Genomic DNA, 26,834 nt, shown 5'->3' with positions numbered 1-26,834 from the left:
AGCTAAGAGAGAGAGAGAGTGGGATTATTATTATTATTATTTCTTTTTGCTCCACACAGATTTTTATGTTTCTGACAAAGGTTAGCTGATGGGATTCTTCAGTGTGCTAAGCTTTTTAGTTAAAAAGGATTTTGTGTTACCACTTCCAAGCAAAAAAAAAAAAAGAAAGAAACTTGCATTAACTTTTAAGGCAGCATATGTAAGACCCTGAAAAGAGGCATTTTAATCTGCCGGGGTGCGATCTCTCAACGCGTACCAGTGACTGCCAGAGCTTGTGTGTGTGAAAGTCCGTTTTCTGGCTTTGTGCTTCCTATGAATCAGCTTTCGTTTGGGTTTTACCGGTGAGTGACAGGCAGACACAAAGGCAGGCGCAGTCAAAGGGAGAAGTGAAAAAAAAAAAAAGGGGGGGATTCTGGAGCTGGAGGACTTACAAGGTCAGAAAAGGAAACCCAATCACGGGGAAGCAAGGCAGAGAAAGTAGACAGGTTGTTCGCCGGCCTTCCCATTTTATTTTTTTTATTTTTTTTTCGTAACCTGCAACACGTTCTTCCCACCATTGCTACATCAAACAGCGAATGCTTTATAAAAACACAGCACATGAGGCGAGATTCTATGAAGAAAAGTGCGTGTAAAATCGCCGAGAGCCCACCTAAACTTTTAAACCCACGAGAGATTGCCCAAGGCCTTTTTGTGTGCCACTGAGTGAGGACGGGAGCCGGCTCTGCGCTCGGTTTGCACCACCAAAGGCGTGAAGTCGCCCACAGCTGTCAAGCTTCTTCAGGTCCCAGGCTGTAGAAACCTGGTCCTGGTACTGTTTAGTTGCGAGTTTTGACGTTTTTCTACTGGAAGTAAACCTCAGCAAAATTCTGCAGCAAAATGGGTTCATCCAGTTTCTTCATCTTTTATAACGAACTGTGATGGAGAGCCCAGACGCAAAAGCGGCAGTAAAAGGCCACCTTATTAGTACAACCTACCTTGCCACATTTATTTTGGAGAGCGCCAGGGATTAGCGGCCACTGCCTTCAGTGAAAGTTGTTCCCCGGGTCTGTCCTGTCTGGGGGCTAATGAGACCATCACATTTGCATTTTAATAGCAGGTTGACATCCTGCAGTAGGGGGTAGATAACACCCATAGCCATTTGTGTAATGCCTTCCTAGCGTGCTCACTGCTAACACTTGCAAAGCTTAACAAATTATAAAATGGTGATTGTTTGCTAAAGAAATTCAGTAAGGAGGTGTTAATGCTGAAGTGGTCTGGATAAACTTCACACAGAAGACAGAACAGGAACAAACAAATCACACCTTCTTTACCAAATGACCTCCAGAGCTCTTTCTTAAGCACTCTACTCCTAAATCTGCCTTTGAGTTATCTTTGACAAGGGGGGTAAATGTATTTACTTATCCTGGTGGAGTTTTCACATGGAGGTGTTGGACAGATTGATGTAATAGGTTGCTGTCCATTAAATATTCTGCTGGACTCGGTTTTAGACAAGTTACTTTTTTTGTTTAATTCAACCCAAAAAAAAAAAGTATGAAATATATAACGTCTCCTTCCCAAAGTTTTCTTGATGTCAAAAGGCAAAGTTTTGAGTGAATGAAGATCGAGTATTACTTGTATCTGTTCCATATGACTTGCTGCCCCAATGCTGTACGGGCTGGCAATGCCCTGCCACTTAAGGGAATGTACTAACCAGCGTTAAAACTGGCATGATAACACAATTTACTTGGTGGGCATATCAATGATTGTACCTCAGACTTTAGCCCCTAGAGCCTCAAACAAATGGTACGCAGAACATGGTTCACCTCCTGATCGTAGCTGCACCAAATCCAAAATGGCACCACTGGCACTCCGATCCCCGCATGCTTTTGGGAGGCTCAGAAGCCCATTTGGAGCCTGAGGTGGTGGTGCCGGCGGTGGAAACAAAGGGGGCCCTGTAAGTGCACTGTCGTTTTTAATAGGTGGGGGGATTGTGGGAATGAAGGCCTGATTTGTGTGGGAGGGGGAGGGTCCCATACTTGTGCTTGGGGAAGAGGGTGTCGGGTGGCACCCATTAACCACAGTAGGGGTGTAATTAACTTTCCTGACTTAAGTGGTAATGCTGCTAATACACATGCAAATAGCGTGTGTTAACTTGCTTCATACCAGGGCACATTTTTCATAAGCATTAACTCTAGTGGTCATTCCTACATAGGCCCTTTAGGTAGACTTCAAGCGAATGTTTGTGCACTAAAGGAAACATGCTTAGTACATAAGGCCCTAAATGCTGATAGCTGTTGGTTGGTGATAGTAAGGAGATTTAAGTAGGATGCTGGCATGACACGTGGTTGGTTCTTGATCCAAAGATAGGAGACAGGGTACATGTTTTGGTGCGTTGTACTTGGTCCTGTATTCTGACATGTCAACATTGTTGAAAGAACAAGGAACATGCCCTGGCGGAATTGTCGTGACGGAAGCATTGCTATGGTCTTTTTTTTGGCACCAGCGCAGTATTAGGTAACAGAAATTGGCTGGGTAAATGTTTTGGTTTCACTGCTCAGAAGAAGCATTAACTCACACCCTCCTCTTTAATTTGTTAAATTAATTTGCGAAATTTGTCCATCACCTAATGTGTTTTGTAATGTTGACGACATCATCATTATTGCCTTCTGTACTTTTTAGGAATTCTGGGAATGCAATAGAAATACATTCTAACTTAACACACCTTTTTTTTGTTGTTGTAAATGGATTCCTGAAGGTATTTTATGCATTTCTTAATTTTTAAGACCAAAAGAGATCATTCCTTATTTATGTAACTAGAGCAGACTGAAGGTTTTGGAACTGTATATCAGTTCCACCTTATCAGAGCAACAGGTTCCAAGCATTTCTATGCTGCACAGTAGGTAATGACACCAATAACATCCAAACGTGGAAGTGGCCAGTTTTACTGTTAGAGCCTTGCAGGGGTGGGGTCAGCTTGCTAGGTGTCTAGGAATGCTGGTGGTTATTCTCTCAAACTGCACCGAGGGACACATCCACAAGGAATTTTGCGAAATATTCAGTATTATTTAGCCTACCGTAGGTCTGTGTTTGATTTTTAAGGCCCTCTGACAGCAATATTAATGATACTGTTTGGAAAGCCCACATGGTAGATCAATGGTAGGTCTGCATATAGGGCCAATTCTCAAAGCCATTTCCGCATGTAAAATTATGGAAAATTTGTTGGGTCGTTCCCTGCAGTAAGTATGTGTGGAACTCAATTTACACCTGCGGAGTTGCAGGTGTAAATTTGTGCTGGGATTGACCAAGAATTACGGCATGTACTTCTGCTTTGAAAATTTGTGGGACGTCTACGGAGTTAAAAAAAAAAAAAAGATATCCAGAGACTTCCCTCTTTTTAAAAATTACCCTCCCAATATGTGATCCACTCATATATACGGAGCTACCCCGGTATCTGTTCTACAGATCATGAAGGCAAAAGGACATGGCCGGAGGTCATTTTGTAAGACTGCGCAGAAGTTACACCAATTACCCAAGCCAATTTACATGCGTAAATCCGCTTTGGAAATAATGCCACCAAGCCTACCCATGCATACTTCCACCTGCTAGGATGTGCACAGAATTTTTTTTTTTCCAAGGAAATGTACATGCATACTTTTTAAAATCCCAAAGCATGCAATAATTCCAAACCCTCATCCATCCCTGCCCCCAGAAATGCCTCCAGTCAGTCTGGGTGCACTTACTTGTGAACATCACCTACACACCTAGATTTACCTATATATGGGGGTGGACGATTTTCTCAAAGGGCTTTTCTGCTCATGAAAAAAACACTGTTTCACCCCCCCAGAAGTCCCTTGGAAAATTACCTCAGAGAGCCCTGGGTTTGTTTCTAGTGGCACGATGATCTGCTGCTGTGTGTTTACAGATAAAGTCATAGCCAATGTACTCTAGTTCTTGGTGTTCTTCACTTTCAAACCAAATATTTATGCCGGCAAACTTAAACAATCTTGTCTGCCCTCCTTGTTGATTCTTCATGCAAACATATTGAATTTAAGTTGCTTTGCCTCAACTAGGCAAATAGCAAACTGCCGCCCTCACTGTCCCATGCTAAATTCTGTATGTGAGATCGTGCCAAGTCCTATGATTTGCGATTCTTAAATCAAGATAATTTAACGGGGCTTGAAGAAAGACGTCGAATGCTGACGTGTTCTGCTATTGCTGTCAAACTTTGAATTTCAAGGATTTTGAAAACGTGTCTAATAATCATTTAGTCGAAGTCCTTCCACTGCGTGGCAAATTTATTTTCACCGGTACGGGGGAAAAAAAAAATGCTTGGAGCAGAATCAAGAGGCCGCCCGCCTTCCTCACTGTTGGTGAAACCTCTTCATAGTTCAAAGTACCGAACCAATAGCGCTTCCGGTTCCGAGGCTTACAATTCTGGCCCAAGCTAGTACAAGTAAAAGGATCGGGCTTTGTAAGGTTAGCATTGAAGCCGAGGGTTCTGGGTTGGGAGGATGCCTTCCCATGCGGCTGCACGCACATGGCTGCAATGTTTATAAACACAATGGCAGCAGGCTTCTTGTAGGCTATTATGTAACCGCCAGGGCAAAGTCTGACCAGCCTCCTTGTTCACTTGGATTATTCATTTTGACAGGTACAAGATTTGCTAGATTTCCAACCCCCCCCCCTCCCCCCCCCAAAAAAAATTGCTTCTTTGTTAATTTTAATCTGCTCTTGCATTTATTTATTTATTTATGTTTAATTCTTCAGTTTGGCTGAATCGGAGTCTACTGAATATACTTCAACAGTGTAGTCCCTGCTTGTCTGTATGCGGAATGATGACCGTGACTGAATGTGATATAGGCAATCCCAGTGTCTTTCTGAATAGCTTTAAGCATACTTGTAAAGATATTTTGAACTCCGTTTTAGCCATGAATTCCCTCTGAAAATGAATCTCCTCTTTCCTTTTGGGTACAATTTTGTTACAAAAAGCTCTTAGCTGACTGGCAATGAATCTTTGTATCCTGTTATTCAGACTTGACAACGAAAATATTCTAACCACCATTGCTTCATAAAATATGTTGACAATGGCAGGCTTTAATGTTACAAAAGATGATGCATCTGAAATTGAAGCTTCTGTTTTCTAATTGTAGGGAAAATCTGCTTTATCTAGATTCCTTTGTTCATCCAAAATACAAATCATGGTTCACATAGGTATTTTTTTCTCCTTGAAAGCATAGGAATGGTTGAAGAAAATTAGATTAATTCTTGGAAACATTCTCAATCAACCATGAATTTGTACCTTGACCTCTGATGTGTAGTACTCAAAGGAACAAATCAAGATTGAACTTGAAGCCATTTTAGATTTTAAAATACACCTCTTGTGCTCTCAGCCATTTACAAACTTAGGCCCCCTTATCAGCTGATGTTTGAAAGGTTGCTTTCTACTTTATTGCAAATGTTGGTACAGGTCAGCTCTCTTACCCACTACATCAAATTTAGAATGTTATTATGGGCAGGCAAAGTACAACGCGCCTGGACTTAAAACTTCGGTTTTTAGTTTTATAAAGGAAGGATAGGGCTTACAATATGTTTACCCAGGGGCTGGGGGATGCTGGAGAGACAGCACACTCAGCCCCTGGGAGGAGGGATTTGTGGTTAAAGCTGAGGGGGGTGACACCAGGTGCATCTGTTTCCAGGGTTCTGGATAGGGTCCTGGGGTGTCACCCCCGATAGACGAGCGTCACTTCCAGGACCAGACTGGGTACATGGGAGGGGAGGGGATATAAAGTAGGAGAAAACTTCCCAGGTGCTTGCAAACGAAGGCTCATAGTGCTAGGATCCCAACCTTGGCTCCTATTAAGCCATAAGCACACATATTATATATATATATATATATTTATTTATTTATTTAGAACTTTTCTATACCGACTTTCCAATAACAGAATTACTGATCAATTCAGTTTACATTTTGAACAATAACAGTGACAAGCAAATGTCTTACAGAGAACAGGAAGAATAACTTGGAAATGAATATATGGGGTTAAACAAAGAAATACAATATACAATGTACTCTCTCTCTCTCTCTCTCTCTCTCTCTCTCTCTCTCTCTCTCTCTCTCTCTCTCTCTCTCTCTCTATATATATATATATATATATATATATGTTATGTGTGCTTATGGCTTAATATATATATATATATATGTATGTATGTGTGTGTGTGTATTTTTTCTTCACTATCATTTAGATCCCTTTCTGGTTTTAGCCGTGTTTAGTGGTGTTTCACGGTTCTGTGGATTTTTTGTATTCAGGGCAATTGACTCTCCGCTCATACTCTGAAGCACACACTTTATTTTATTTCATTCATGTGCTGAGCTCTTGGGATTGGACGTCCTTGTTTTGATGTCTGAAGTCTTCCTAGACCCAAGAGTCTCATTACTCTCGCTTCAACTGAGTGGAAAGTACAAATGGCAGAAAGTGGTAAATCAGCTTCTAATGTCCCCTCCCCCCCTCCCCCCCCCCCTTGCCTCCTTCTGTCCCTTTCTAGTAAACATGAGAATATCCGAGGCAGTGAGTTAATTGTAAACTGGTTTTCTTCCCATGGGGGGGTGGAGATTAGAAATCGTCCCTCCCCACCCCACCCGATCTCATGTTACATTTTTGTGATTTTTTTTTTTTGTATTGTTTACTATTATACGTCTGTTGTGTTATTTGAAACTAGGCTTTACAATTTATAGACTTTCCTCCAGCCCCGCAACAACAACAACAACAACAACAACAAAAAAGACAAACAGAAAGCTTTGTCAAGTCAGTGTTAGGTGCAAAAAAATCATTTCCTATTTTCTTTGCTAAAAGTCATTACTGTCCTTTTATGGCAAGGTACCCGAAGAATAATTTGTTGTCTGCCCAGCCTACATGTACATGTCAGATGTGAAGGAATAAATCCACCAGCTCAATACCGGATGGCTGAGCGGCAAAAGGGCCTCACCTCTGTCCAGTGGAGGAGCAGAAGTAGATTTATTTCCCACTGCCGTCATTTGTATTAGATATTGCACAAGGATGACTGCGGACTTTTATTTTAATTACCCTAGCGCTCTTTTCTTCCCCCCCCCCCGTGGTAGCTAAAGCTTCCTCTGCTTCCTGAGATCCCTCAGCCCCACCTTATTCAGGGGTGCAGAGTGGTGTGCACTTCTGTCACATAATCAACACCAAGCAAGGCAGAAACAAAGGACCCAACACCAAAAATAAATAAGCTTTAGCCAGATCGTTGGAGAGACCTCGCCATTTGTCTATGTAATAAGTAAAGGCAGCTGGAGCAGTGAGGGATTTTGACGTCTGGTGCCCACGGGCACTGTTGGTACTGTGCTGCACCCCTGTTTCTGCCCCCACCCGGCCTGGACCTGAGATCTGATCCCTTAACACCACCACCACCACCACCACCACCACCACCACCAACTTCAGGATTCCATTATTCTTCCATCTCACCTTTAATTTCATTCTCTTACCACACTCAGATCGGATCCCTTAAGCTGCCCTGCTCTAACTCTGATTTCATTTTCTCCCCCACATTGCACATCTACTTTTGGCCCAGCAGCAGAAGGGGTGACACGCCAGTGGGTCCTTGTCCCATGGGAAAGCAGCGTCTTCCTCAGCCTCAGGGGCTGCCTGGCAGGGAGGTGGCAGCAGCTCTTCAGCTCTGCGGGCTGCACGGTGGCAGGGGGCAGTAGCGGCTCTTCAGCCCCCTGCGCTCGGCGTGGGAAGGTGAAGGCAGCAGCTCCTTGTTCCGTAGGCCCGCACGGAAAGGCAGTGGCTCCTTGACCTTCAGAGACCGCATAGGATGGTGGTGCCAGTGGTTCCTCAGTCCCACAAGGCCGTATGGGAAGGCAGCAAAGAAGGTTACTGAACAGCTGGGGGGGGAGGGGAATGGTGGTGGCTCTTTTTTTCACTCTGGAAAAGGGAAGGGCACGGAGGGGAGGGGGCGGCTGCTAGGAGCAGTGAGGTGTGACTGGAGGTGGCACGTGCCTCCCCCCCCCCCCCAGATTTCTGCCTCCCTAGGCACAGGGCTACTGTGCCCGTGCATAAATCCAGGTCTCAGCTGGAAGACACTTGATGAATCACATTTCTCGTCTAAGGAGAGATGTTATGATCAGTTCAATAAAATACATTTATATCGTATGTGTATAGCATCAGGACATAGGGGCAACACTGCTCCATGCCAGTACTCTGCAAACTGAAAAGTTACCGCACACCCGCAGTCCAGCTCAGCGGTCAGTCACAACCACAGTATATCAAATCCAAAGCAGAGAAGGAACATCCAGATAGTGGAAGCTGGTTCTTGTGGGAGGCAAGCTAGAGAGGGCGGGATGTCTGGCTAGGTAAACTGGTATACTTCTTAGCAGCAGAAGCTTCTTGTACGAGCGATCACCGCTGCACTTATTCTCCTGCAAACAGACTTGGCGCACGCTTATGTTTTTTCACAAACGCTCGTGCCTTGCTGGAGTTTAGTGCGCACATGGCTAGTGCGTGAGTGACTGCACTGTTTACAAACAAAAAGTCTCGGTGCTATTGCATAACAGGTAAAGAGTGCGCCGCCGCAGGAGGCAGTTGCATGGCCCAGATGGCGACGGCCTGAATTTCCTACATGGGTTTGTGATCACCACTGCTGCACACTATTGCAAATTATGAGGGAGACCAGGCAGGGCAAGTCTGTGAACATATTCGGTTCAATCCCCTTCGGGTCACTTTTAAATGATATTCAGCTCTGTGGCTTACAAGGAGGTCATCTGTGGTGAGTCAAAAAAAGAAATGATTGTCTGACCAAGAATTGGACCAGCGCTGATTTCTCTGTGACTGAAAACCAAAGCTTGTGTGCATAATACTGTACCACTAATTTGGAATTGTATCCAAACACTGAACATAACATGATTCAGCTCAGCACACTGAAGTGCATTCAGATGCAGTCTACAGTTTTGACAATTTTCATGTTCAGATGTAAAAACACTCCTTGTGTCCTTGACAAACTGGAATAGCCAGTGCAAAACAGTTGAAGACTTTTTGAACCTTGGCCACATTACCACATCCCTTCCCAAATGCACAATCTGAAGGCTCGTTCATCTAGAAAGATCATAACAGAACTACTCTGGAAGGTGGACGAGAAAAGCTTGATCTGTTCTCATCTTGTCATGGTTTGCACGTGATTCTGTCCTTTATTTACTTATTATAATAATTATTTATTTGTTATTGGGTTTTGTCATCATTCCCCTCTCTCCCCTCTGCTCTTCTTAACTTCTTCTTTGTTGGAACAGCAAGAACACTGGGTTATGGTAAATGCCTGTCTCTCACATCAAACAGGCAACCAGTGACTTGCTTTAATGTTCAATAAACAAACCCAAGCCCAGAGAGCCATGTAAGCTGGGGACTAAACAATCACCAACCAACACCAGTCTCCCAGTAGTAATTTAATTAATCATACCAACATTATTTCACCACTTTAAATGTTCTTTTTCTTTGGTTTTCCTTTTTGTAGGACCTTCACGTACCCAGAATGTCAGATTCACATCCTGATTTTACTCATAAATCCAATTTTATTTTATTTTGTTATTTACCCTTTTCAAAATAAAAGACTGTGCCCAAACCTTGGGAATTCACACTTCTTTCAAATATTACTCGTGCACTTTTATATGTTCATTTCATTTTGTATCGAAGATCCCTACTAGAGCAGTCTTTCTGATCATCCATGTTTATATAGAGAGTCTAAGATTATATAGAATCTAAGGTTATATAGAGAGTCTAAGATTATATAGAATCTAAGATTATATAGAGAGTCTAAGATTAGACTCTGTATATAAACATGGTTGATCAGAAAGACTGCGCTAGTAGGGATCTTCAAAATAAAATAAAATTGGACTTATGAGTAAAAGCAGGGTGTGAATCTGACATTCTGGATACTTGAAGGTCCTTCAAAAAGAAAAAAACAAAGAAAAAGAACATTTAAAATGGTGAAATAATTTTGGTATGATTAATTAAATTACTACTGGGAGACTTGTGTTGGTTGCTTTAATGTTAACCATTCAAGAGGCATGGAACTTGACTTCTGGTAAATGAAAATTAAATGAAATGAAAATTATTTTTCCAGATCAGAAAAAAAAAACCCCAATAAATCATGCTAAACATGCTGCCTCAGTAATCATTCTCTATAGTCACTTTGGAAATATTGATTACACAACCTCTCAAAAACTATATTATTTCTGAGATCCACAGAATTGGGCTCACCAAGCCTAAATTTTGAAAATGTTAATATTTAAGTACCCCTGGTTAGAAGGAAAATAATAGAACAGTCCACAGTAATGCTAGTAGTGGTGTGTGTGTGTGTGTGTGTGTGTGTGTGTGTCTAAAATATTCTTTGGAAGTAATTCTCAAAAACTTATGCGAGGGTTGCATGTGTAAAATTTGCATATACCCACATAAGTAGCTTGTCCACATATATATGCTGTTTTATAAATATTGAATGTATGCACATACATGTGGGTATTGCGCTGAAATGTTAAAAGGAAATGAGCAGTTTTGGGGTATTTAAGGACAACCAGTCCAATACAGAATGGTGCGCTTGGCCGAGCGCTCCGTAAGCCCCCGTTTGGACACGTGTTTTTGATGCGTTATAGTGATGCGTTATAGTGATGGGTAATAGTGCGTGGAAAACGCGCGGACAACCCCCTCCCCCGAAACTAATAGCGCTCATCACATGCAAATGCATGTTGATGAGCCTATTAGGTATTCACCCGCAATACAGAAAGCAAAATGTGCGGCCAAGCCGCACATTTTACTTTCAGATGACACCGGGCAAGTGTACAAAAAAGTAGAAAAAAATGCTTTTCTGTACACCCTCCGACTTAATATAATAGAGATATTAAGTCGGAGGCTCCAAAAATTTAAAAAAAAAAAAAAATCTGCCCATGGCCCGCGGGTTGGAAGACGGACGCTCAGTTTTGCCAACGTCCGTTTTCCGAACCTATGGCTGTCAGCGGGTTTGACAACCGACGCCGGTAAAATTAAGCGGCGGCTGTCAGACCTGCTGACAGCCGCCGCTTCTGCCAATAAGGAGGCACTAGGGACGCGTTAGTGTCCCTGGTGCCTCCTTATTAGCACGGGCCCTAATTTAAATAGTGAAGTGCATGCCCAGGAGAGGTGCCTGGGCACGCGTTAGGAGGGCGGGTGCTCGCCTCGGAGCGCCGGCTCTCCCGCACAGTTTACTGTATGGGCCTGATTGTTGGGAAGGCCATACACAAGTTGCTATTTTCTAAGTGGGTGTACACATTACTAAACTTGTTTGTACACTTTTATACCTGCTAATTGTCTTGCGTAATTGAAATTGCACTGGACCGTGGTCTGCAGTTTTTGTGTGGGAGGTCTAGGCGACCTGATGGGAGTTCAGAGAAATGCAATGAAGGAACTAAGTGAAATAGTGAAGGTCCGAGTGGGCTGCTGAAATTATTGAGAAACTGTTGATTTGTGATTTCCAAGTACGCGGGAATAACCAGTAAGAAAAAAAGAGGTGATAATGCCCTTGTACAGCTCCTTGGTGAGGCCTCACCTGGAGTACTGCGTTCAGTACTAGAGGTAGTTCAAAGAAGAGCGACCAAATTGGTGAGGGGGTCAGCATTGGAAGACTTATGAGGAGAGGCTGAAGGATCTGGATATGTACACCCTGGAAGAGAGGAGGTGCAGGGGAGATATGATTCAGACCTTCAGATACCTGAAAGGCTTTAATGATGCACAATTGTCAAACCTTTTCCTTTGGAAAGAAATCAATAGAACTAGAGGTCATGAAATGAAACTCCAGGGAGGACGATTCAGAACCAATGTCAGGAAATATTTCTTCATGGAGAGGTGTTAATGCAACTCCATCATTGTTCTCTGCTTCAATGGCAGTGAGAAAAGGGGAACTGGATTCAGACAGCAACCAACGAGGACACTGACTTTTACGGTTTAGGGAACAAATAAACATGGGGGTAACTAGCTGAGGCGGCTTTTACTACTCTTCATCATTAAGCCTGATACTTTTCATGTGGCTTCATCATTTATCTCTGCTTTCATGGCAGGGATTAGGAAAATTTGGATTCAGACAGCATCCGAGGGCCCTGACCTATACGGTCTGGGAAACTGATAAGCATGAGGGTAACCTGCACAGTGCAGCAGATACTGGTATAAGCTTGCTGGGCAGACCGGGTGGATCATTTGGTCCTTTTCTGCCATCATTTCTATGTTTCTATGCTTACTTTTATAAAACACCTGCCTCTGCGTTTTAATTCTGGGTTATTCCACATGCATTGTTCTAATTATTATGCATATTTATAAAATGCAGAAAGAAAGTATTCATGTTCCCGCATTACGAATATGCACACGTATACTGAAACATCCGCATATACTTTTGGGACAGAAATATGCAGCATTTTATAAACTGTACAGCTCCTGTCATGCTCTTTGTAAAACACTAGCATAAATCCCCATGGTCCCATACATGAATGCAAATGGTGTACAGCAGATACTTTTGAAAGCTGGGCTCTGAGCGTGTGTCTTGTCTATATTTATTTATTTATTTATTTAGAGATTTTTATATACCGCAGTACGTAAGGATATACATCACCGCGGTTTACATTTAACAATAACTTAGCAACAGGCTTTACAATTGACATTATTAACTAGAATTAGAATTAATTACAAATAACAGGATTGACGGAGAAACAGTCTGTTCAGACCAATATAGATAATTATTCTCCAATTACAAACATCGTTGCTAAAAGTGTACATTTTTGCCTATGTGCAGACAGCTGACTGTGTGTGACCTGCAAAACAAGCTGCTGCTCCATTTCATGCAGTTACGTAAAAGTGCTTAGCCCTGGCTGGGGTTTAGCTGCTTTCCACGGGGGAGGTCCCGGGTTGATGTGATAAAGATGCGTCCATGGCAGCGCGCACGTGGCTGGCTGCAGTGTTTACAAACATAATTCCAGGGTTTCCTGAGGGCAGCTCTGTGAAAGCTGGCGAGCGCCGTGTGATGCAGGGCCTCTTACATAGCATGGACTGCAGCGCAGCCAGGGCAGGAGAAGGAGGCAGCGCTGTACAGAACACAGCACTGGAGAGACATTGCAGGTGCTAGGACCAGTTTCACTGCTTGGTTGTTTTGACTATGGTATCCGCCGGCAAACGGTTAGCAAATTCAAAATCGCTGCTAAAACCGGCAAACGTGTTAAAGCTTAGACATGCTGAGGATGGAAACCGATCGCAGTTATGAGCAGCAAGCATCGTTTCTTTGGAAAACCAACTGGGAAAAATCTATCAAAGGACGAACTAATAAGATACTCTAGTTTTCAGTGGTGCTCTAGCGGCATGTCGTTACAGGATTATTGATTTTCTCTGGATTATTTATTAACATTTCGCTTTTGGACATTTTTTTTTTTTTACATAGCTCAGCAGATACAGAGGGGCTGGCTTATTGGTGTCAGGTGCAAAAGACGCCATATCTGAGTGCAAATCAGCTTTAGCGTGTGTGAAGAGGCACTCAAATTAGCGCTGGATGTGTTTACAAAGAAAATGGCATTATAATTGTTCTTAAAAACTTCCTAGACTTTGATTTTTATTTTACTTTCCAACGTTTAAGAGTACCCATGCAAAATTGCTCACATTGGACGATATGGTCGGCCTCCTATCTGGTTTCAGATCAGTGGGATAAAGTCTTGCTTTCCTACTGAAATCTGACCAGCATGGTTGAGGCCAATGTTGGTGTTACTTACACTGTTTGCATCATGCCCAGCTATTTTTAAATACTTCCTGAGTTGCACTGGCTCTATTTAATTTGATCCAGCTTTCTAGGCATCCTCAGCACTATATTTTTTTTTTCGGGGGTGCACAGGTCCATCTTAATGAACCCTTAAGACACAAAAAGAGGAAATTGCACAATAGAGATTGTCTATTTTATATGCTCCCGTGGAGAAGTAAAGTCCCTCAGACTCTTGTCCACATTTCAAGCAAGTTGCCCCCAAAGATGAGGCCTTTCTGCTCCAAACAATGTTGCCTTACACAGCCCGTGGCTTTTCATCTCGCAATTAAACTTTCTAGTCTCACTCTATCGTAGACTTCCTGTGACCACAGATATTGTTATTTATTTCATGCCTTAGATGAATGCCATTAAGAAAGATGTTAAATATGAACATTGCTCTTTCAGACTGCCTTGCTGTGAGTGCAACTGAACGACTCCACCAAATCAGTCGCACCAGGAATTTTGTTTTTGCGTTAGAATTTTGTCAATCCTACATTTTCTGGAAACCTATTTGGTGGATGCCCCAAGGAAGGACCCTATGTACTGTAGCTATGATAATACCCTGTAGGTGATATTGCAAAAAAAAAAAAAAGTATTGCATACCAAATGACTATGTGCTTTTTCTCTCACTTGGTCTTGATTTTCCAGCCTTGGCTTGAAACAATGGAATGTCAATTTTGCTGAGCCAAATTTCTTTCAGGCGTATTTTGCACTGTGATAATTAATATGAAACAGTTGCTTTCACATGCACAGTATTTAAATATATTTATGGGCTGATTCACTAACAGGTGAATTTGTCAGAGTTAGATGTGGTAATGTACCATACTATCGTAGCAATTTTATAAAGTCATTTTCACATGTAAAATGCACTTACTATGGTATAACTTCTGGACAATTCAATGGCATATATTGTAGCAATTTTCAAAAGCCCACTTACATGGGTAAAGTGCAGGTTCTAAGGATTTTCTCCCACTCTATCTATGGGAATAAAGTTTAATAAATCAGGCCCTAAGCATTTTTCTCACAGGCACAGAAGGGGAGGAAACCTTTAGTAAATAGGCTGCTTAAAGTTTGGAATCGATCAACAGGTCAATGAGAAAACTGGAGGAGAGAAATACAAATTAATAAATCTCTTAGGGCTTCCAGTAATTTCCTTCTAAATCCTCATTTTCTTGGTATGATCTTTTATTGTTTCTTGATGTACTTCACAGTCTCTGCTTGTTTGCTCTCCGCAGGAAAAAAAAAAAAGAAAAGTGTTTACTGCCCCTACTTTTTATCCCACATGTCCTTAGCTTTTGCCTATTATTTCCAATCCCCTTTCAGTTAAAGATATGAACATTTTTGTTTTAACATCATTCTACTGATTTTACCCACCGTTGTCGTATTGACAACATTTAAAATTGGAATTAATGTTTTGTTTTTTGTTGCTTTGACTTAATTGGGGAAGCTGTCCATTACCACTAATTAAATTCTGGGTATGGAATGAGGGTAGATATACCACCAGAGAATTACTGCTCACTGCAATTAAGAGGCCGAGGTATTAAAATGTGAGAGTTTTTTGGTAAGTTCCTGCAGGCAACCTGCTGAAATTAATGATTGAAAAAATGGCCCATCTCATGCTATCTACTGCGTAAATGGGATGGAAAAATATCTGCCGGTGTAAAGGTCTCGGAGCCTGCGTATGTGGCTGATGTGAGGGTGGAGTGTGCAATGGCCCGAGTCTCTGTGTGAAAGGCATGAGAGGCGAGGAGGGGGAGAGGGAGAGAGGGCAGTCTCCATGATGTAGCCCCTTGTCACCCATTCCTTCCATCCTTTCATTTTAAAGGCCCCCCAGTATTATCTCCAGAATATCAGCCAGATGTTTGTTGGCCCTTCCAGAAGCATCAGATCCTCATGGGATAAACCCTTTTGAGAAGTGCGATCAAGCGTGGAATCGGAAGAGTGGAAAATCAAATCAGACCTCCACAAAAAGATATCAGGCATTTAAAGCAAAAAGTCACTGCTTCCCTAAATGTTTACTGTGCGGCGGTGCTTGCTGAGGCCTCTCTTCACGTCTCTCTTGCTGTTCCAGGACTCCATGCCTTCTTTCTCTATCTCCTTCACCTCTCCTTCACCTCTTCCTCTCTCTCACCCCCCTCTCCCTTTTCCACTTCTGCTAAAGCACAAAAAGACGGCTTCATGTTATTATGCGAGGTGTCGATTTTTCACACTCATGCAATCTGCATACAGTGCCTGGAGAGGTTTTTGGACTTCAGTATCATACATTAAATCTCTCACCACTTATTGCACTTTAATGTATATGGGCAGAGTTTCTGAATAGCTCATTATTCTTCATTTCTATGGTCATTACCACATTTACACAGGCAGCCTGGCTAATGCCACAGCTGCCACAACATTTATTATGTCTTAAGAGATGTCCTAACTGGTCAGTCATAGTGCAAAGTAACTGCATGGTAAATGGTTAGATCACACCAAAAGGTACCATGTGTTGTGGTCCGCTCCCCGACCCTCGCGTCCTGGCCCTTACCTCAAAGTTCCATCTGGGCCACTCGGTGCCTGAACCAGCTCCGTGAGCGTCTCCGCGGGGGAGACGCCATTACCCTGGGCTCCTTAGGCGCGCACGCGCGCAGTCACGGCGCTGATATAGCCCGTTTCCCGCCAGAGCGCGCTCCGCCCCCGCTCCTCACGTCAGACACCCAGTCCAACTTAAACTCCCCGCGGACCCCACTACGACGCCTTGCAACCGGGTCCCTTGCGGTGCCCAGTTGCCCAGAGCCCCGGTGTGTGACTCCCTCGCACACCGTTCCTGCCTGCCAGCCTGCTTGGTCTACTACGTGACTTGCTCGCACTTCTAACCTCTTAGTTCTTGCCTGCTTCAGCATCTGTCCAGGTTCCTGCCTGGTCCCGCTTTGCCTGCCTTCAGCCTGCTGCAGTTCCTGCCTGGTTTCTCTCTGCCCGCCTCCAGCTCACTGCAGTTCCTGCCTGGTTTCACGCTGCCTGACTTCGGCCCGCCGCAGTACCTGCCAGGCCTCCTTCATCCGCTTCAGCTCCAGCCCACTCAAGATCCGGACCAGAGATCACCTAAGTCTCAGCGGCCGGGTTCCGACGGGCTCCTCCCGGGGGAACACCGGCTTCCAGGGTGAACCTCCTGAGTCCCAAGCAGCTGGGCTCCCAGGAGCTCCTCCCGGGGGAGTACCAGCTTCCGAGTGAAGCCTTCAAGCCTACTGTCTACATCAGCCTGGTCTGCCTACCGGCCTGCTGTCCCGAGACCATAGTCCAACTACCCCAGGTCTCCCGCAGGCCGGCCTAAGGGTCCACTGTCTAGCTAGTCCACAACACCATGACTCAAGCCAAAAACAGAATGCATATGCTGGGAGGTTAGGGCAATTATTTTGGTAGAATCTTTTTCTTTTTTTTTTTTTCAATAATGTAATAGAAATTTTGAAAACACTATGAGGTATGTGTATGTGGCTGAATGGAAATCTACTGCAATATTTCATAACCTGTGCATATCAGGTATGCCCAGATTATAAAATGTGCCGATGTGTACCCCCTTACATATGTGTATGTGTTTCCTTATGTGGGAATATCTGCAATGCCATTGAAAGCAGACACTTTTCCTACCTATTTTAAGAACATATGTGTGTATATTTTCTGCAAAAAAAAAAAAAAAAGACTTGCATAAAACCCTGTTTACGCATGGAAGATGGTCTATTTTAAAACACGCATGTGTAATTGAAATCGCCGGTTAGCCAAAACTTCTATCAGGTCACCCAGTCCTTCTCCAGATCAAGACCCTGCTAGTTCTCTCTCTCCCAGTTCACCCAGATCTCCCACCCAACCAATGGAAAACAATAGACAAGTCTGATATCAGTTGTGCAAGAAAATTAGCAGGTATAAAATTATGGAAATAAGTTAACAAATGTACGCACATGAGTTTCTTATAAAATAGCAATTTGTGCATGTACCTCTCGGCCCTGCCCCAGAACGTACCTAGACCACCCCCTTTTTTTGATGCATAAATGCGCACGCCAGACAAAAAAAGAATCCATGTGTCATGTTGATGTTTATCAAATAGCGTGTATGTGAGTGCAAGCTACTTATGCATTGAAATGTTTTGAAAATTCATCCCTAAACTTTGTGCCAGTAATTTTATGTTTTCTTATAAATTTCTGCACCAGCTACACACATCAGCAGACTTCTGCTATTAATGTAGGTAATGTGTTGTCCACTGGATTTCACAGCTGAATAGTCATTGGATGGGGCAGTTTCGTTTTTTCTAAACCATCAGCTTGCGAAATAATGTTTGTGAATCCTTACAAGCAGGGGGAAATCGCTCCTTTGCGGCCATGATGCATGTTAAAAAAAAAATGTAGTCCTGTGCGATTGTAACAATATCAGAATGACTGTGCTTGCGTTTGCTTAGCTGCCTGTATCAAAACAAACAAACGGTGGAGTAGGATCCTTGATGTAGGTCGGCCTGAAGGGCAGAGGGGGAATCCTGTTAGGCAAGTTTAGCTACAGCCGCACCTAGCACAGAGGCGCTCTTAGCGTTAAAGGCGAGCAGGCAGCAAGCAAAGCACAGATCAGCCAGCACGAAGTGGAGCACCCGCTGGGTTTCCCCAGCAGCAGACTTCCAAATCACGCAGCAAACCATTTCCAATCCGTTTCCTCCATGGCGGTGCTTCCTCTTAGGCCTCCCTGTTTGAGTGCCCCGACCATGGCGGACGGGGGAACGTTTTGGAGAGGTTGCAGTTTTTATTAAGAGGGACTTGCCTTGCCAGTGCCCGTCCTCCTCTCAGGCCACGATGAATAAGATTCATGAAATGGGACGCAGCATTCTCTTGGAGTCCTTTTGGGCTACAGGATCTCTCTCTCCCCATTTTTTTGTGTCTGTGGGCAAAATGCTTGGCCCACGATGGCCGGGCCCTTTGGGTTTAGTCGCAGTAGTCAATGGAGACGGGATTTTTGTTTTAACGCCAGCCTGGGTGATTTGTGAAGTGACTATTTATTTAAAGCAGATGGGCTGTAACATTGTAATAAGGTGGTTTCCATAGAAACACGAGGCTGAAGGCAACTTTCTCTTCAATGCAAGGGGGGTTGGTTTTTTTTCTTTTTATCACAGAACAATTAAAAAATGCGCTCGATCTGCACGGAGCAAACGCGAGGAGAGGGAGAACAGAACGAAGGGCAGAGGAAGCGATCCCCAGACTGGAATCCCTCCCGAGCCTTTACCCAGATCCCCTACATTACAATTGCGTTCATTTTATGTGGGGTTTGCATTCCCCTTTCAAGAAGCGAGAGGACGGGGGGGGAGCAGCTTTTCTGCAAACCTCGCCCTATCTCGAACGAGTTCCTTCCTCTCCAGAGCTGCAGGAGGACTTTAAAAAAACGCGCTTTGTCTCTGACGTTTCCTGATAAAGATAACCGAGCTCTTTAACCACCCTTTTCTGTTCAGAAGTGGAGAAGTTGTGGTTTCAGTTAGCTCGGACCATGAAAGAGTAAAGGATGGGTGGAAGTGAAGTCTATTTTAACTTCCCACATGATCTAATTCCCTAGAGCCAGGAAGAATAGCGCTATTTATTTACCTGCTCCAGATTGTTGGACCAGGTAGCCGCACTGATTTCTTTTATGTGTATTACCTTGAACATTAGTGTTTTAGAATTTGCAGGGACGACTACAGGGTTAAAAGGAACGGGAGCTTTTTCCAAAGCTGTTTCCCAGATAATCACATTTTTAAATGTAAAATAATTCTCCACTTTCCCATGTCCTAGCTTCTCTTTGTCACATTTCACGACAGAATGTATTAAATTGCATCATTTTTAAGTCCTACTCTAGTCTATAAACATTTTATTTCTTTCCAAGGACTCCTCTATCTTTCTTAAAATTCTTCACGCTTTCTGCCTGGTCTTTATGCTCAGGGCTGGAGCACAAATGAATGATTATTGCTGTAAGGAAAAAAAAAAAGGGCTGCCTGGGCATAATTTCAGTGCTTTCTTAGAGACAACAATCCAGATAGAAACTTTGAGTTTCACAGGGTCTTTGATACATGGATAAGCCCCTAATTGGCCACCTTGAAGTTGGCAGCATGCTGAAAGTGAATTCAAAGTGTGAGTGCTGGCGCTGACAGGCTCAGCAGGTTTACAAAGCAGCCCCCATGGCTTTCCAGCTGCAGACAGACCTCATTTCCATATGGAAATGAAGGCACACAGAGGCTCATGTATATCTGCTTTTGCACTGGCATTTAGGGCGTCATTCTGGAACAGCCCACATAAGCAAAATGGTGCACGCGCACCTGCATTGTAATGCAAAGATCCCCCTTGTTCAATTGCACCTGCTATATTCTGTACGGCAGAAATTGTTCTTGAAGTTTTGCCTGCATATTTTTGAAAATGCAATATTTGGGCATGTGAGTGCAAACCCTTCCTCCAACTCCACCCCGGGGATGCCTCTGCTCAGTTGAGAGAAATTTATGGACATATAGAGGACGATATTCAGCCATGGAACGGCTAGTTAAGTTAGCTGGATATAGCTATCTGGCCAGCGAAATGGGGATATTCAGCAGCACGACTGCACCGCTGAATATCCCCAGCTATCTTAAAGTTAGTTGGATAGGTATATCCGGCCAACATTAGGACAGCCGGCTTAAAATTCAGGCTTAACCAGAGTTAGCCGAATGTTGGAGATAGTTGCATAGCTTATGCGGATAACTCTGGCCTGCCCAGAAATGCCTTCCGCCCATCCCTGGAACACCCCCCAACTTATGCGGCTAAATTCTAGCCGCATAAGTCATTATCAGGCTGATGCAATACAGTGCGTGCATCCACAACTCCTTATGCTATAAGGGAATTAGCATGTCCAAAATGTGCATCCAACCCCGGTGAAGCTAATAGCGCTCATCACATGTAAATTCTTGTTGCTGAGGCTATTAGCTATTCTCCCCGATGCAAAAAAAAAAAAAATGTGCACGTTAAACACACATTTTTACCCTTAGAAATTAACACCTGCCTGGAGCAGGTGTTAATTTTAATAATTTCTGAGCAGCCCAAAAATTGTACAGAAAAGCAGAAAATACTGCTTTTCTGTACTTCCTCTGACTTAATATTGTGGCAATATTAAGTTGGAGGAACAAAAAGGAGAATGATTAAAAAAAAATGTTTTTAAAGTGTGCCAGCGGTCAGGTTAGGAAAAGGGATGCTCAATTAACTAACATCCATTTGGAATATGGATGCTCATAAAATTGAGTGTTCATTTTCCTAACCCGCTGACAGCCACCTCTCCTGGTCACCCGCTGCCAAGGACGCACTAGGGGTGCACAATTTCCCCTAGAGCCTTCTTTTTACCATGGCAGCTGCTTTAAATATTAAATCAGGAGCCTTGGAGAGGTCGATTGGCATGCATTAGGAAAGCGGGTGATCAATCACGAGCACCCATTTTCCCCACAGTGATATTGCATTGGCCTGTAAGCGACTAGAATTTAGACTAGGGATGTGAATCGAGCTTCGGACGATTGAAAATAACGTACGATATTTTCAAAATCGTCAGAAATCGGGGGCTCCCCCAAAACGATAGGAAAACCCCACGATATTGTCCGTGGGGGTTCTCTTATCGATTTGGGGGAGGGTGGGAAAAATGGCACACAAAAATAACCCCTAAACCCACCCCGACCCTTTAAAACTAATCCCTTAGCTTCCCCCACCTTCCCGACCCCCCCCCCCCCAAAAAAAAAAAACTTTTTACATGTACCTGATGGTCCAGTGGGGGTCCCGGGAGCGATCTCCCGCTCCCGGGCCGTCGGCTGCCACTCATAAAGATGGAAAGATGGCGCCGATGGCCCTTTGCCCTTACCATGTGATAGGGTATCTGTGCCATTGGCCGGCCCCTGTCACATGGTAGGAGCACTGGATGGCCAGCGCCATTTTTAAAGATGGCGCTGGACATCCAGTGCTCCCTCCATGTGACAGGGGCCGGCCAATGGCACAGATACCCTGTCACATGGTAAGGGCAAAGGCCATCAACGCCATTTTTATTAGTGGCAGCCGACGGCCCGGGAGCGGGAGATCGCTCCCGGGACCCCCACTGGACCACCAGGTACCTGTAAAATGTTTTTGGGGGAGTTGGGAGGGTGGGGGAAGCTAAGGGATTAGTTTTAAAGGGTCGGGGTGGGTTTTTTGTTTATCGGCTCGGGCGCAGCCGATAAACAAAACCACGATCGAGCCGGACAAAAAAAAAAACACGATGTGAATCGGAACCGGAATCCGAACCGATTCCGGTTCCGATTCACATCTCTAATTTAGACACACATGGCTATAAACATAGCCAGCTAGCCATTCAGATGGATACGTTTTTTCAGTTATCCATCTACATGGCTTTTGAATATCGACCTCATAAATCATACTGACCCTTATGAGTTTACCCGCATGTTGGGCGGCAATTTTATAACGTCACTTTGCAGGGAAAGCACCCTTTTACTGGTGGAAGTGCCTTTGAAAATGAATCACCCTCTGTAGGAGTAATTCCCACGCCAAAAGTTCATTAGCATTAACAGCCTGGTGCTAGGTAAGTGCTCTCTGCAGGAGATTGTAGCTTGTGACCTAATTGCATGTGTTACTGGTATGCCTCGATTTTAATATTCAAAATATTCAGGCACGCGGGTTCCAGAGTGCAGTTTACAAAAAGAAACAACCTGCCTAGCCTTCCCATGTTCTCCAAATTTACTTCTATTGAAAAGCAAGGGGCAAGTTTGGGGGCAAAAGTTAAAAAAAAAAAAAAAAAAGGTATTTTTCTTTCACAACTGATCAGGCACCAGATAGGGAAGCTTAGTCATCTTACTTTTGTTTCACTGTACACCTGGGCATTTTTAGTGGCAGTGACCTGTTACCACTGCCAAGTGTATGCAGATTATTACTGCTGCCAGCAATGAGTACAGGCTTGATCCCCGAATTCATAATGATATGTACGCCCCATCTTATGTCTCTGTCTCAGTTGGTATCATCTCCGATTATTTCACTGCGCTTAGAGTGGCAGTAAACCTTTTATCTAGAAAAAAGCCAAAAAGGCTCAATGCCATGGAGGGAAAGATGAAGGCCACCCTTTTGTGACCAGAGGTAGAAGAGTAAATGGGGGAAGGAGAGTGGAAGATATGTATATAGTAATGCAATAAAGTACAATGAAAATAGTAATAAAAAAGCGGGGATGGGAGGGGCTTGCGGATTTGTACAACTAAAAAAAAAAAAGTTTGAGAACAATAAGGAAGTAAGGAGTAGGAGGCTCTGAATTTGCTGCTGTGGACTGTTCATGGTTTCTTTTTGTTGCTTTTCGTTGTTTTGGCATAGGTTGTCCCCACCTGTCATGTTTGTCCATTGTGAGAAATTGGTGGCTTTTTCAGGCCTTCAAAAAAAAAAAAGCAAAAGCTTGATTTGAATTGATATTTCCGGTGTTGGTTGTTCTCGGATGTGTGTGTAGATACCTTCCCAAGGCCTTAGGTGCCAGTAAGGCCCTCCTTCTTTGACAAGTGCATGGCATCCTCTGCCCAACTAGCCAGCCACTCCACCTCCTCCTCCTCCTCCTCCTCCTCCTCTTCCTTTTCGTGTCAGTTCTGCTCATGTCTGTCACACCAACTACTGGGCCACCCTTCTACCATTTACCAGCAAGACCCTCCAGAAGGCTTCCTGTTATCAAAAACCAGTTGAATGTGGCCTCATCCCTTTTGTAGCAGTGCCAATCACTACTTACCATGGGAAGCAAAAAGCAACCACCACTTCTATCTCAAGGTCCTGAGGTAGTCCCAAGTTTTGTGAGCACAAATGTCCATGATTGTTCGGGTTTATGCTCTTTAGTGAATTACATAGATATTTGCATAGTGTGCAGACCTGCTCATTTCTCTAATTTCTCATTAACATATGATGTGGAATATTTTGACATGGGAGATTCAGATTCCATTTTCTGAGGTGAAAGTGCTATGTAACGGCTTTACAGATCAATTTTCAAAGGAGTTATGCATGAAAATGTAACATACTATCATAGCAATTTTCAAAAGTCATTTACCCACATTAAGTGCACAACATATGTCGTGCTCAGACAAGCTGGAATCTGGGATTGCCCCTGCAGAAGCGGTATAGGACTGCAAGGCAGGACTAGAGCTGGTCTTTGGCCTAGCCAGCCCCCTCCCCCACAGGTTGAGCCTTTGGGTTCTGGGGCTGGTAGGACGTTCCTCTTGGAGAACATCATGGTGAAGAAGGCCCAGGCTGGGGGCTGGAAACAGGTACAGACTGGGGGCTGGAATCAAGAGTAGGCTTGAATCAGAGAGAAGGGCAAGGCTTTGGAATGCATACAAGGGACTGGACTGTAGGGCAAGCAAGGTCAAGGACTGGACAAGAAAGCCCATACAGGGCACACGGTTGGCCAGGCAAATCTAGAAGGCCTGAAGGCCACAAGATAGGACAGGAAAGCCCAAGAGGGCACTGAGCATGCCAGAGCAGGGCCAGAAGGCCAAAAGCAAGGCAGGTAGGCCTGGAATGTCATAGAGCAAAGGAAGGTGGCAAGGGTAGGCAAGGCAGAATAGCAAGAAAAGGATGGCCAGGTCAAGGAGGCAAGGTGACTCATTAAAGAAGCACTGAGGGAATGGACAGGCTGAGTTAAGTAGGGCTGGAACTGCTGCGTCTCGTGATCAGTGAGGAGGTGGCTAGGGCAGCTATAAGCAAGGCTTGCTGATGACTTCTGCTGGCAGGGAGGCTGCATAGCAGACGGAACCATGAAAATGTAGTTAAAACCTATGGACAATTCAATGGCATATATTGTAGCAATTTTCAAAAGTTCACTTACAAGGGTAAAGTGCATTTATATATGTAAAACTCAGTTTTAAGCGTGTAAATGTTTTTGAAAATTACCCCCATGTGAATAAGTATGGAGTCACACATGGGCATAAAGAGTCGATAATGCCTGCGTTGCCCTCAAGGTTTAATGAATCAGCCCCTGAGCATTTTCAGGCAGAGTTTAATGGTAAAAAGATCACAGTTCTTCAAAGTTTGCCTTTTTTTCTGGAGGACAGAATTTTAAATTAGTATGTTGGGATAGTGATCTCAGTCTGCTAAAACTCATCTTTCCTGTTTCTTTGGCTTGAAAAATGCTATATAAAAATTACCTCTACAATGTTCGAAATTATAGGTGTTGTCTCAAAAACATCTTAACAAGGGGCCTCATTTACTAAGCTTTTTTTTTTCCCCATAGACACAGAATGGGAGAAGAACCTTAGTAAATCAGGCCCAAGAAACGAAACCACACAACCCGCTGAAAGAATAACTTTGAAACGTTTTTAGAAATAATCCCATATCATATTTTGTCAATATATCCTCAGAATAATTTTAGAATACCTAGCACGCATGCAAGCCATCCCTTGGAGCTTAGGATCATCTTTATTATAGTGTACTAGCACACTATTCTTTGAATATATTTTTCTTAGTATTTCTCCATTAGCATTTACGTAGGAAGCTTTATATTGTATATCTAATATTTCAGAAACAAGGCATGATAGGTCATGTGTTTAGGGGGACTTAATGCAATCCTTGGAGGAAACTGTAAGGCATGAATCATAATACTCCATAAAGGCAGGGGCTGTGCACTAGGTTCCATTGCTGTTGGAAAATAGAATCATCAAACAAATCAGCTGTTAAAAAATAAGCGCATCCATCTCCGGATACTATGCATAGAGCTACGAAATTGTTATTAGCCAATCAAAATCCTCCGTACACTCTCAGAGCCTGTGGCCATTTCTTTTCTGCATGAAAACCTAAAGAAAATGGCAGGCTCTGCTTTTAAACAGGAACAAAATAAATGTTTGTCACAGAGCGGTGTGTGCCGTTAGCTACGAGCCCGACATCCAAATGAACAAGACGCCGAACTTTAAGAAGTTAGGCACCTGGAATTCTGAACTTAAAAACTGGCAGTTTTTGAGTCCCTAAACTGAGGCACTTTTATGACATCACATGGCAAGTAAGTTTAGGTGGCCTTACAAGTGGGCACGGCCAGGTTGGGGGAATGAAGTTAGGTGCCAGCCACTGATTTTACAGCACTGAACATCTAAGGCTCTTAAATTGAGGAGAGGCACCAGCTCCTCTAAGTTTAGCCACTTTAATTAGACGCCTTATTTAGGTGTCTTAAGGCACTGTAAATCAGCCACCGAGACCTCGTTGAATATCAGACTCCAAGGGTTCAATTTTTATTTGTTTTGTGATGGTTTTGCAAACTGTACAATTTCTAAATTCAGACAGATGCAGACGGTAATAAAAGTGTGCAGAGGGAAAAGGAGGCCAATAAAGCTTTTATAACTTCCACCACCACCACCACCATTGTTCATTAGGGATTCCCTCAATTTTGGAAAGATCCCAGCAGACTGGTGTAAATTTCTTGTCATATCTGTTTAAACGAAAGATTACTAAATAGAACAAGGTAGCTAAACCGGCACGGAGCAGCAGTTACTACCCTTAAGAGAAACATGGGGGTAACCTGCACGGAGCAGCAGTTACTACCCTTAAGAGAAACATGGGGGTAACCTGCACGGAGCAGCAGTTACTACCCTTAAGAGAAACATGGGGGTAACCTGCACGGAGCGGCAGTTACTACCCTTAAGAGAAACATGGGGGTAACCTGCACGGAGCAGCAGTTACTACCCTTAAGAGAAACATGGGGGTAACTGGCACGGAGCAGCAGTTACTACCCTTAAGAGAAACATGGGAGTAACCTGCACGGAGCGGCAGTTACTACCCTTAAGAGAAACATGGGGGTAACTGGCACGGAGCGGCAGTTACTACCCTTAAGGGAAACATGGGGGTAACCGGCACGGAGCGGCAGTTACTACCTTAGGAAGCTTGCTGGACAGACTAGATGGACCATTTTGGTCTTTTTCTGCCGTCATTACTATGTTATAATGTTACAGATCAGTCATCTCAGCTTCCACTCTGGAAAGTATATTGGAGGTAATTATTGAATAAAACACAGTTGGTGACCTTGAAAGTCTCGTGATTAATAACAATAATCTAACGATTTTT

At 43.6% G+C, this 26,834-nt stretch overlaps 1 protein-coding gene across 3 annotated transcripts in view; it reads left to right on the top strand.

Annotated features, from left to right (window-relative positions):
• The window catches only part of TET2 (tet methylcytosine dioxygenase 2), a 206,544-nt gene that overhangs the window by 693 nt on the left and 179,017 nt on the right, over positions 1-26,834 (top strand). The gene's annotated exons all lie outside the window — the stretch shown is intronic.

Source organism: Rhinatrema bivittatum, chromosome 1 (assembly GCF_901001135.1).
Source record: "Rhinatrema bivittatum chromosome 1, aRhiBiv1.1, whole genome shotgun sequence".
NCBI classification, from domain to species: domain Eukaryota; kingdom Metazoa; phylum Chordata; class Amphibia; order Gymnophiona; family Rhinatrematidae; genus Rhinatrema; species Rhinatrema bivittatum.
The sequence above is the reverse complement of the archived record's forward strand: the minus strand, read 5'-3'. Positions and strand labels throughout refer to the sequence as shown.